The following is a 12,798-nucleotide window of genomic DNA, read 5'->3' as shown; positions in this document are numbered from 1 at the left end:
TGCAACTTGTTTGTTACATGTTCATCTACAGTACATGGGTCAGCATGAAATACTGGTATGTGTGTGTGTATGTATGTATGTATGTATATATATGTATATATATGAGACTTCATATATATATATATGTATATATATGAGACTTCGTCGAAACGTCGCCAAGACACTTCTAATTTTACACGGGAGAAAACCCGAACAACCAAAGACCTACATATATATATATATATATATATATATATATATATATATTTATATATACATATATATATATATAGATATATATATATATATATATATATATATATATATATATATATATATATATATATATATATATATATATATATATATATATATATATATATATATATATATATATATATATATATATATATATATATATATATATATATATATATATATATATATATATATATATATATAGGTTTTGTACAGGTTTTGTATGTTCGGGTCTTTTCCCATGTAAGATTGAAAGTATTAAGGCAATGTTTCGATGAGATCTCACTCATCATCTTCAGGCTGGAGTTTTTGGCTTTGTTCTTATGTGAGAAAGTGTGGATTCTAACTACTGTTTCTCTATAAATACTGGTGTGGGGGGTGTATTTTGAATGGATGGCCTAGCTGTTGCAAGCTGATTGGTTGGCTGTGTTGCTACATACTGATTGGTTAATGGAGTTTTTTAAATTGCTGGCCTAGCTGCTGCAGGTTGATTAGTTGGCTGTGTTGCTAATTGGTTAATGGGGTTGATGTTTGTGTGGGAAATAGCATTTTGGGTCCTGGTCTGGTTCCGAGTTCAAGGTCTTGTCATGTGTTGATGTTTGTGTGGGAAGTAGCATTTTGGGCCCTGGTCTGGTTTCGAGTTCGAGGTCATCTCTTTACCAATACCTTAAAGCAACAGGACATGACATTGATTTTGAAGGAACCAAATTAATCTCCAAAACTGAACACTACCACAAGAGAATAATTATGGAAGCCATAGAAATAGAGAAACACCCCCATAACATGAATAAACATGATGATACCTCCCGCTTACGAAACATACCAAAACCTGCATACATATACCTGTGAAAACCTACGAAAACATACACACACACACACATACACACACACACACACACACACACTTCTAAATTAGATTATTTCAGATGGATTAATACAGTATTATACAAATTATACAGATTAATACAGTATTATACAGGCGTGCATAAGCGCCCCAGCGTGCCTACCGTCCCTGTCCTAATGTTTTCTTTTATTCATACCCTTTTCATGTGTTTATAATTATGTTAACACTTGTATCTGTCATAAAATACATGCTTGACAAAAATAAATAAAATAAAATAAAAAAGTATCTTGGGATGAAGAGATACTTTGGAGATTAGGAGTCTTAATTTTTTTATGTGAGATCATATCTGGCCTTCTCCAAACTGGGTGGCTTTGTGCTACATCTATTAATCCAAAGTAGATGTTCACTTTCAATATACTCACTGCAGCCCTCCCACCTCCAGTTGTTTCTGAAGGCAGGGAATCTTGCTAAAAGAATGTGTGCGCTATAATGTTGATGTTTGGAGAACAGAAAAAAACAAACAAACCCAGCTCTCTGCCTTGGGCAGGAATATGTACTGTCTGCTATCACTGGATAGTAGCCAGTTATTTGTTAATTAACATACCCGCCTAAGATTGATTACATACCACTGAGTCATTGGCAATTCATAGTGACTACATAGATAGATTTATTTCAGGATCCCCATAAGAGACCCATGAAAACTCAAATAAGAAAAGTGAACATGGACCTTGCAGGAAAGACTCATTTTATAAAGATTGATTAGTTTCAGTATGTGCATCACAATTGAAGAAAACTCTTGATATATAATGAATGAAAGAGAAACACCTGTGTTTGAAAGCACATAGAAGTATAAACACATTTATCAAAATAACAGGATGGCATGTTGCCCCTTGGCATGCGTCTCCTTAACACCAGGTGATACTTCAGGATGAAAGAGTACCCGGATCTTGGGAAGCAAGCAAGAATAAACTGTAGACTTATAATCAGACCTGAGCTGGCATCTGAATTTTAGTCTTTTTGAATGCAAAGCTCCATTCTTTTCAATTGTGAGTTGAGCTCTATCACTGCCATAATTCTTTTCCATCCAATTCATTCATCTGCAGCATTGGAAAGTGGAGTGTACAAGTGTATTCTAAACTGGAAACTGAATTTACAAATTCTAAACTGAATGTGTAGCAGTTTCTTCATTTGACTTCATTTGTGAGCTAGCAAAATGCTGTTCTGAGAAACTGACTGTGCCTATCACATAAGATAGGCTTCTGCGCTTTTGTTAGGAAAAAACACTGCAGTGAGTATTCAAAAATCATCTGTTTTGACATTACAGACATAGATTTTGAATACAATCACAAAATTATATCCTAGCTCAACAAGAATCAGTAAGCTATAGATTTCCCATTTCTTTCCCGCTCTTCATTCAACTTGTCCAAAAGCCAACATCCATTTCTTAATGACCATGAATTTGCTTTTCTAATAATCTTCTTCGATTAGGATTAGGTTTCTGGTTAGACTGGAGAACATATTAATGATTCCTGAATACCTTTACCTAGATTTTCTGTAATCTGGAGAAAGTTCACTTTTAATCATAGTTCCATTCTCTGAATCCCATTGCTTTTCATCTATGTTACTACTTCGCCTTCTGAACAAGCTATTTTATTAAATCATCTGTATACATGATGCCCTGCAAAGGTTTGCAAAGGTTTGTCAGTCCTGAAAGCCATCTTTTACTTTGGATTTTCAGGGCTGCCACATTTAGTGCTGTGGGAAACTGTGAGGGGGGATTGTATGGAGTTGGAGAGATATCTAGCCATAATAACATTCTTTTCTTTGAGAGTCAAGGACATTCTGCCCTGCACCTAGTGTGGTGTGACTGGGAGGCATCTCCTTTTGGGATGGCACATTGATTGGACTATGTGATGGACATATGGGTGCAGGGGAAGGGACTTGCACTTTCTTTTGGGTGTGGAAAACCTGGAAGCTTTCAGATTTGTGTTTTCCCAGATGTGCCAATATGACATATCTAATAAAATGGAACTTTGAGGAACTCCTAGCCTCGGAGTCTTCTTGCATTGAGGGTGTTACTTGGAACCCTGATAGTCTTCTCATCTTACCTACTACTGCAACATCCATAAACCACAGTTCTCTATGATGTAGACTTTCAAACCACAATCATTCAGTTTTCTCAAGAAATGATCAGAAATTCTTTACAGAGAAATCAGAGTGTTGCTTTACTATCTGCCCTGAAGGGTTTTGTACTGCCATTAACTTGGCTATGCTTATAGATGCAAGTGCACTTGCAATAGATTAGGTCAGTGTAAGAGATATTGCCTTTCTTAGAATTAGCTTTGCTTCAGCAGTTCATGGGAGTTCATGTGCTGGTTACTCCAATGTCTTCTATATGAGACTGCAATTGGAAAATGATTAGAAGTTTTCCTTGGTACGAAATATGACAGAACATCAAATGGAAGAAGATGTAAACAATGTCACTATGCTGCTATCTGGAACTTTTATTAATGGTTCCAGTTTATTAAGGAGTGGAATTTAAGCAGTAATGGGTTCCACTTACTTTCGCTATGGTTTCAGAATCGGGAGCATGTATGTGTATGCACAATCGCTTCACACATGCGCAGAGCATCCATGATGAGTCCGGGTGGATGAGTGGAGCCTCCCACCACCGCCACTACCGATTCGCCCAAACTGGGGAGAATCGGTAGAAACCCACCACTGTATTTAGGAGATGGTATTATCTGATAAAGGTCCTTCTGGTCAGAATAATTTTTTATTCTCTGGATCACTTCTATTTATTCCTTGATTGGACTTTATAATTCATCTCTCGTCTTATGCCTATGGTTTTGAAAAATTAATTATTTGTTTGTTATTCCATTTTCTTGTTCAATTTTTTAACTTCCTTTCTAAGAATCAAGTTAAAGGTTTGGAAACTGCACTGAAATAATCTGCATTGAATGGGGGGCATATAATTTTTTAAATTCACAAATATATTAACAAATGGAATTGGCTAGCAAGAATTTTTGACAATAATATTGTCTCATACTTCTCATCTTGTTCTATCATCCATGGCTATAATGAAATCTTAAGTAAAGTCCAAAATAACTTCCAGCTCGTGTAGCAATAAAAAATTAAGTTTCATACAAGTGAATAGATTTATCAGGGTATTATTTTTTTGAGTGAAGGGGAAATGACACAGTATAACTAGAGAAGTTTACAGAACTTGAAAAAAATGAATTGGAAGTTACATTTATTAGGCATATAATTTGGGGGTATGAATGAGCTGCTTCCAGCCAGCAAACTTTGATAAGTCATTTTAGATTGACTGCCTGCATGCTCTGCATGCCTGTCAAGACTAAGCAAGCTGTTCAACATTAATAGCAACACGTTATGTCAACTCTTATGATAAACAAGGATTTCTGCTGCTGTTTTTCATATTTCTGCTGCTGCTACCTGTGGCTCCAAGTCAACTTAATATCGTAAACAAAGTCAGTCAATCTTTGCCCAACATTATGATATCCTTTAGTGATGTGTATTTTTTTTTTCAAATTTACACAACAGAACCACTTTCTTTATTTATATAACAGCGAGCAACTTTAGAAAACCAATGGAGTCAAGTAGTCCATCATTAGATATAACAGAGAGATCCATTGGGCCTCAGCACTGCTCCATTAGGACAGAGTAGCTTCTTTATTCCTTATCAGAGGGTTTAGAGTTTTTTCTTGATCTTGAAAGAGATCTCCACACTTGGGTGAAGACAGCCATTCTGCTCACTTTATAATGTGGAATGGCCGTAAGAAATAAAGGTAAATAGATGCAGGAGTGACAGCATGATTAGCATGCCAGAGAAAAGTCTCAAACAATGTTTATTCATTTATTCCCTTATTTGATTTATATAATTGCCCATTTCATTTTTATGTGACTCTGGACAGCCACACAACAACTGAGAATTACCCAACCAATCATCCACACAACTGGGAGATGTGTTCTATCCTGTGCCCAGGGTCATAGGCTAGAGCACAAAACCAAGTTTTCAACACCTTAAAGGATGAGGCCAAGCTAATCTCAGGAGAGATGATGTTCCATTATGGCAGAAAAAGCTCTTCTTCTGGGCCTTCAGCCACAGGAACAGGAACATGCCCTTCCTATTGTATGGGGTAAAATATGTAGAGAAAATACACGGTGAATACAACTTGTAAGCCACCTTACAAATGCAAATGCACAGGTGATAAGCTAAGACAATAACCTTCAAGAAATTTATGTCCTTAATTTACTCAATTTTGTTTGGTAAGCTGTATCTGCAAAAGTATCCCTGAAAAAGTTACTTTACTATTAGAAAGTCAGAAAAGCATGGGTATTAAAAGCACTGGTATGATAAAGTCTGTTTTGCAAATGGAAAGAAATGTCTACAGTACTTCTTGTATGGAGTTTGTGTCTCTGAAACTCCTTCACATGGAGGTTTGTGCCACCAAATCAGAAATCTAGGATAGAATGGCACTTTGTTTGAGAAAATGGTCAAATACTCAGGATTCATGTTCTAAATGGAATACTTCTTTTTTAGAATAGATTTTGTTTTTAAGAATAAAATTCTTTGTTGGCCAAGTATGATTGGGACACACAAGGAATTTGTCTTAGGTGTATATGCTCTCAGTGTACATAAGGAGAATAAAATACATTCATCAAGAATAAAAAGATACAACACTTAGTGATAGCCAAGGTTACTAATAAGCTATCAAATTGTACTAGGAAACAAGCAAAAACAATATAATTGAAAGATACAAGCAACATGGTTATAGTAATAAGGGAGAAGAGATAGATACTAGTAAGGAGGATAAGAATAATAGTAATACAATCTTAGTAAATTATTTGACAGTGTTATGGGAATTAGTTGTTAAGCAGAGTGATGCCATTTGGGGAAAAACTGTTCTTGTGTCTAGTTGTTTTGGTGTGCAGTGTCCTATAGTGTCTTTTTGAGAGTAGGAGTTGAAACAGTTTATGTCTAGGGTGTGAAGGGTCTGTAGATATTTTCACAACCCTCTTTTTGACTCGTGCAGTGTACAGGTCCTCAATGGAAGGCAGGTTGGTAGCAATTGGTTTGTTTTTTTTAAGTTCTAATTATCCTCTGAAGTCTGTGTCTGTCTTGTTGGGTTGTAGAGCCAAACCAGACAGTTATGGAGGTGCAGATGACAGACTCAATAATTCCTCTGTAGAACTGAATCAGCAGCTCTTTGGACAGTTTGAGCTTTCTGTGTTTGCACAGAAAGAAAAGATCATACCTTCAGATAACGCGAGATCCCCTTCAGTTCCAAGCCATTATTGTATCTGTCACAATGTTGAACTCATCCACAGTGTGAAGTGGTAAGTTCTGCCACAGATACCTTTCATGTCTCTGGAGAGTGTGCCTTGCTTCTGAAACAGAAGTTATTTTTTTTTTTCTGCAGCAACACCAGCTCATCTCTTTGACCTCTCTGTGACTAGTACCATCTGTCTTTCATTTACAAGGGAGAGAGCTTGAGAGGGTAATGAAGAGCAGAGACAGTGTGACCACCAGCAGCTTATGACGTGCCATAGCAATGTGAAGACACTCTATAGGCTCACATATTAGTTGTGACAAGTCAGTCTCTAAAGGAGGTTGATGAGATTGGTGGCATGTAGCACATCCCTGGTGCTGTGTAAAAGAATAATTTGACTTGTAGCAATGCCAGCAATGTTATTTTACTTCCATACAATCCAATCTAAACCCCTCTTACTTACTTTCTGAAAATCATTTTCATGGCTGCGCAAAAAGTAACTGAAGACCCTGTACATTGGGATTTATAGAAGTAAACGCAATCACTCAAAATGACTGTAATCAAAAATTCATTCAGAGACCTTAAACAAAGGTCGCTCAAGGTAATTTCCTTTCTGTTTTCCTATGCTGTCTTGGAGACTGAGGGCAAGACTTTCCTGGTATTCAAAATTCACTGAAGCCAAGATTCTCTTTGTTAACATTTACGGTATCGCCCTGTAAGCATAGGGTCATTATTTTTATTATTTTCAAGCCATACAAATGTTTTTTCCCCTTGTGATAGCAGAGTAATTTATCTTTCTTTTATTTGTTCTATTAACCAGAATCATAAGCCTGTTAGGAGGTATGCATGAAAGGTGAGGGATGCATTCTTTTAAACAAGTAAATCAAAGCAATTGCAGAAACGAAGTATTATAGTGATCTCAGCCCTGGAAACTCACTCTAGTTTCTGTAGAGATTATAATGTGCTAAGTGAGGGGCTGCTTTATGTGTGGCTTTACAAAACGACTTCTTCAAGCATTACCCAGTCATGTGTTCTGATTCACCCTGGATCTAGTGCAGACTGGGGTAATTTGTCACCATTTTAAACTTGGTTCCATATGATTTCCCCTCATTTCTTGAATTTCCAGATGTCTCTGCTGATCTGGCCATGCTTAGAAGGGTGGCCCAACAACAAATGCATCAAAATGAAGGAGATTTTTTTTTAAAAAAGACACTTGGTTTCGGTAAAAGGCATTATGATGGCGAGATGCTAGTTTCAGTTATTGACAAGTCAAAGTCCTTCAGAATATGCTACCATATATTGTTGTTGTTGTTAGTTGCGAAGTCGTGTCCGACCCATCGCGACCCTATAGACAATGTTCCTCCAGGCCTTCCTGTCCTCTACCATCCTCTGGAGTCCATTTAAACTCATGCCGACTGCTTCAGTGACTCCATCCAGCCACCTCATTCTCTGTCATCCTCTTCTTCTTTTGTCCTCAATCTTTCCCAGCATTAGGCTCTTCTCCAGTGAGTCCTTCCTTCTCATTAGGTGGCCAAAGTATTTCAGTTTCATCTTCAGGATCTGGCCTTCTAAAGAGAAGTCAGGGTTGATCTCCTCTAGGACTGACCAGTTTGATCACTTTGCAGTCCAAGGGACTCGCAGGAGTCTTCTCCAGCACCAGAGTTCAAAGGTCTCAGTTCTTTGGCACTCAGCCTTTCTTATGGTCCAACTTTCACAGCCATACATTGCAACTGGGAAAATCATTGCCTTGACTATATGCACTTTTGTTGGCAGGGTGATGTCTCTGCTTTTTAGTACGCTGTCTAGATTTGCCATAGCTTTCCTCCCCAGGAGCAAGCGTCTTTTAATTTCTTGGCTCTAGTCCCCATCTGCAGTGATCTTGGAGCCCAGGAAAATAAAATCTGTCACTACCTCCATTTCTTCCCCATCTATCTGCCAGGAATTGAGAAGGCCAGATGCCATGATTTTAGTTTTCTTAATGTTGAGTTTCAAGCCAACTTTTGCACTTTCCTTCACCCGTATCAAGAGTTCCTGTTCGCTTTCTGCCATTAGAGTGGTATCATCTGCATATCTGAGGTTGTTGATATTTCTCCCGGCAATCTTAATTCCAATTTTTGATTCTTCTAGCCCCGCCTTTCTCATGATGTGCTCTGCATATAAGTTAAATAGACAGTGTGATAGTATACAGCCTTGCTGGACTCCTTTCCCAATTTTGAACCAATCAGTGGTTCCGTGTCCAGTTCTTACTGTTGCTTCTTGACTCGCATACAGGTTTCTCAAGGACAAATAAGATGATCTGGTACTCCCACCTGTTTAAGAACTTGCCACAATTTGTTGTGATCCACACAATCAAAGGCTTTAGCACAGTCAATGAAGCAGAAGTAGATGTTTTTCTGGAACTCCCTGGCTTTCTCCATGATCCAGCGTATGTTGACAATTTGATCTCTAGTTCCTCTGCCTCCATAAAATCCTGCCTGTACTTCTGGTAGTTCTCGATCCACATACTGCTGGAGCCTACCTTGTAGGATTTTAAGCATAACCTTACTAGCATATGAAATGAGTGCAATGGAGCGATAATTTGAATATTCTTTGACGTTGCCTTTCTTTGGAATTGGAATGTAAACTGACCTTTTCCAATCCTGTGGCCATTGTTGAGTTTTCCAAATTTGCTATCAAATTGGGTGTAGCACTTTTACTGCGTCGTTTTTTAAGATTTTGAATAGCTCAGCTGGAATACTGTCTCCTCCACTAGCTTTGTTGTTGCTCAGATTTCCTAAGGCCCATTTGATTTCACATTCTAGAATGTCTGGCTCAAGGCAGTGACCACCCCATCGTGGTTATCAGGGATGTTAAGCTCATTCTTGTATAGTTCTTCTGTGTAATTTTGCCACCTCTTCTTAATCTCTTCTGCCTCTGTTAGGTCCCTGCCATTTTGGTCCTTTATCATGCCCATCTTTGCATGAAACGTTCCCTTCATATCTCCAATTTTCTTGAAGAGATCTCTGTTCTCCCTATTCTATTATTTTCTTCTATTTCTTTGCACTGTTCATTTAAGAATGCATTCTTATCTCTTCTAGCTATTCTCTGGAATTCTGCATTTAACTGGGTGTATCTTTCTCTTTGTCCTTTGTCTTTATTAGCAAATCACTGCTTTTAGGTAGGAAAAGGTAGACAAAGGCAGTTGTATATTCATTTTTACATACAATCATGCCTTGACATTCAGTATTGTCTTGTTTAATGTGAAGGAACTGCAATGAAGCTATAATTTTGAAAATTTATATTTTTATTCCATATCCTTTCTTCATATGTTTTAGCCTTCAGCTGCCCCAGCCATCTTTGTTGCTCTTCTCTGCACTATTTCTAGAATCGCAACATCTTTTTATATGGTGGTGACCAAAACTGGATGCAGTATTCCAAGTGTGGCCTTACCAAGTGGAAGCATCACTTCTTGTGATCCTGATTCTATACCTCTGTTATTCAACAGAGTGTCAGTGTTCCAAGTAACACCCCCCCCCCAATGACAGAAAACTCCAAGGTTTGAGTTTCCTCAAAGTTCTATTTTATTAGAGATGTCATCTTGGCATCATTTCTACTGCTACTCATTTCTGTAGTAGTACCTGTCTTAAACACACCTTTCTTCCTTTCTTTTAAAAAAAAAAACAATCCTAGTTTTATTTACAGTAAGTGTCTGGATTTATTAGTAATAATTTATTTAGTGTAGGAAATCATCAATAATATATTTCAATGATACATTTAAAGATGGAAACACAGAGAGAAATGTTCCTTTTTCTTGCCTTTTGTAGGGAAAAAAACCTCACACATCATAGATAGCTACCCTGACAGAATAAAAAAGACTTATCAAAAAAGTAGGCACAATAAATGTATTCATTCATTTTGTCCCTAATATGGAAACTCTGGTAAAGAATGTAGCACTGCATTTGCTTCACCTCGTCTTTTTTTCAGTGCCAAAGACAGTAGGGGCCCAGGCAGTGGTGGGATTCAAGTAATTTAACAACCGGTTCTCTGCCCTAATGATTTCTTCCAACAATCAGTTTACCAAACTGCTTGGAAAGTTAACAACCGGTTCTCCCGAAGTGGTGCAAACTGGCTGAATCCCATCCCTGGGCCCAGGGATTTTAGAATGTGGACTTCCCTTTCTTCTGAGGTGATAAAAATAAACCTGTCCTTGTTCCATATTCTCCTAAGCAAAATGCATCCTTAGTGAAAGGAGAGGACACAATTTCATCTGGTCAATGTTTTTTTAAGCAAATATAGATTAGAGGAATACATCTATACCTGACAGTGGCAGGCTACAGATATGTGCTTTTTTGTCAATATACGTGCTGTTTTTCAAAACAGCTTGTTAAACCATTCCAACACATTTTATCTGAGTTTGTACATCTTACTGTAATTTCTTGCATTGTGTTTAGAAATTGTTACATAAATTAATAAGGTTTGCTATGAAATTAAACCATATGGTTTACTAACTGTTGAAATTTATTGTTGAAGTTCCTATTTCCCCCCCCCCCTTTTTCCTTTTGCTCTATTATGTTACAATCGCTGGAGTTTAATGATGAAAAACCACTGTTTTGTGATATAGTTTACAGTTCCAAGCTGCATACGAGGGAATGTTGCATTAAAAAGGAGGGGATTCAGAGAATGGCATCCCTCTTACTCTCCCTTTTCTCACAATTCCGAAGTTAATCAAAGCTGTGTAGAGAAAGAGCATCTTGTAGATTCCCCTCCCCCCATGTATGTATTGTTCATTATGACAGAGAGAACCCTGCAAAGAGACAGAATTTCAGTCTCAAGGTTAGCAATGTGACTAACTTCCTACTCACAGTTAATATCTAGCACAACGCAATATGTTAGATCATGAAATATAATCTGCCTCCTTTTCCAAGGATTTTTAATATCTTCAGAAAGTACTATGTTTTATTCAGTGTGTACCATCAGAAACTTAAAAAAAATGCAGAGCAATAGCAGTATGTGTCTTCCTATAAGAGGAACGGCCATCTTAAAACAATTTCTATTGACTTTCCTTGTTAAGTGTGACAGTAACAAATACAAGGTATTTTAACTTTGAAATACTAACACAGAGAGTTAGTATTTAATGCTTATGAGTGCAATGAGGACCCAGAAGTATTTTAACTCTAAAATAGTAACAGTCAAAATACATTGATACTGCAACATTGCTATTAAATAACCAGCCAAGAAAAGTCTTAAAACACTGTGATGGTTTAGTGGTCAAATACAAACAAGGTAAGATGTTAGGGGTACCATGTCTGGCCGGAAAAATATGCCTATGCTTCTATCTTATGGATGTCTATATTGTTGCAAATTTTGCTAGGGTTGCCTAAATATATTTATTTATTTTATTTATTTATTATTTAAATTTCTATACCGCCCTTCTCCCAGAGGATTCAGGGCGGTTTACAGCCAGAATAAAATAATTGATACCAAAATTAAAACCAATTTAAAAACGAAAATTCAAAGTTGGCTGGGCACTATAAAACCAATAAAAACCCCATTTAAAACCATTAGGCCAGTCCTGCGCGATGGAACAGAAATGTTTTCAGCTCGCGTTGAAAGGTCCGGAGATCAGGGAGTTGGCGGATACCTGATGGTAGTTCGTTCCAGAGGGTTGGAGCCCCCACAGAGAAGGCCCTCCCCCTGGGGGTCACCAGCCGACATTGTCTGGCCAATGGCACCCTGAGGAGACCCTCCCTATGGGAGCGCACTGGTCGATGGGAGGTCGCCGGTAGCAGCAGGCGGTCCCATAAATAACCCGGTCCTATGCCATATATGCATATATGAAGTAGATATATGCTATATTCCTGTCCTATGTATGTGCAGACACAGTCCAGATGAACACCATAAAACAACTGGCTTGGAGAATAAAAGGAGTCTGTAATCCTCTTTTATTTATCCAGATTCCATGAGGAATATATATCGAGGGACGCTGGGTTGGAATAAAATTTTACTATTTAGAATAGAATAGAATAGAATAGAATAGAATAGAATAGAATAGAATAGATTTTTTTATTGGCCAAGTGTGATTGGACACACAAGGAATTTGTCTTGGTGCATATGCTCTCAGTGTACATAAAAGAAAATATACGTTCATCAAGAATTCTAAGATAAAACACTTAATGATAATAATAATAATATAATATAATAATCATAGGGTACAAATAAGCAATCAGGAAACAATCAATATCAATATAAATCGTAAGGATACAAGCAACAAAGTTACAGTCATACAGTCATAAGTGGAAGGAGATGGGTGATGGGAACAATGAGAAGATTAATAATAGTGCAGGCTTAGTAACTAGTTTGATAGTGTTGAGGGAATTATTTGAATGCCAGCACAGTGATGGCGTTTGGGAAGAAATTGTTCTTGTGTCTAGTTGTTCTGGTGTG

Source organism: Ahaetulla prasina, chromosome 1 (assembly GCF_028640845.1).
Source record: "Ahaetulla prasina isolate Xishuangbanna chromosome 1, ASM2864084v1, whole genome shotgun sequence".
NCBI classification, from domain to species: Eukaryota; Metazoa; Chordata; class Lepidosauria; order Squamata; family Colubridae; genus Ahaetulla; species Ahaetulla prasina.
Note: the sequence above shows the minus strand (reverse complement) of the source record.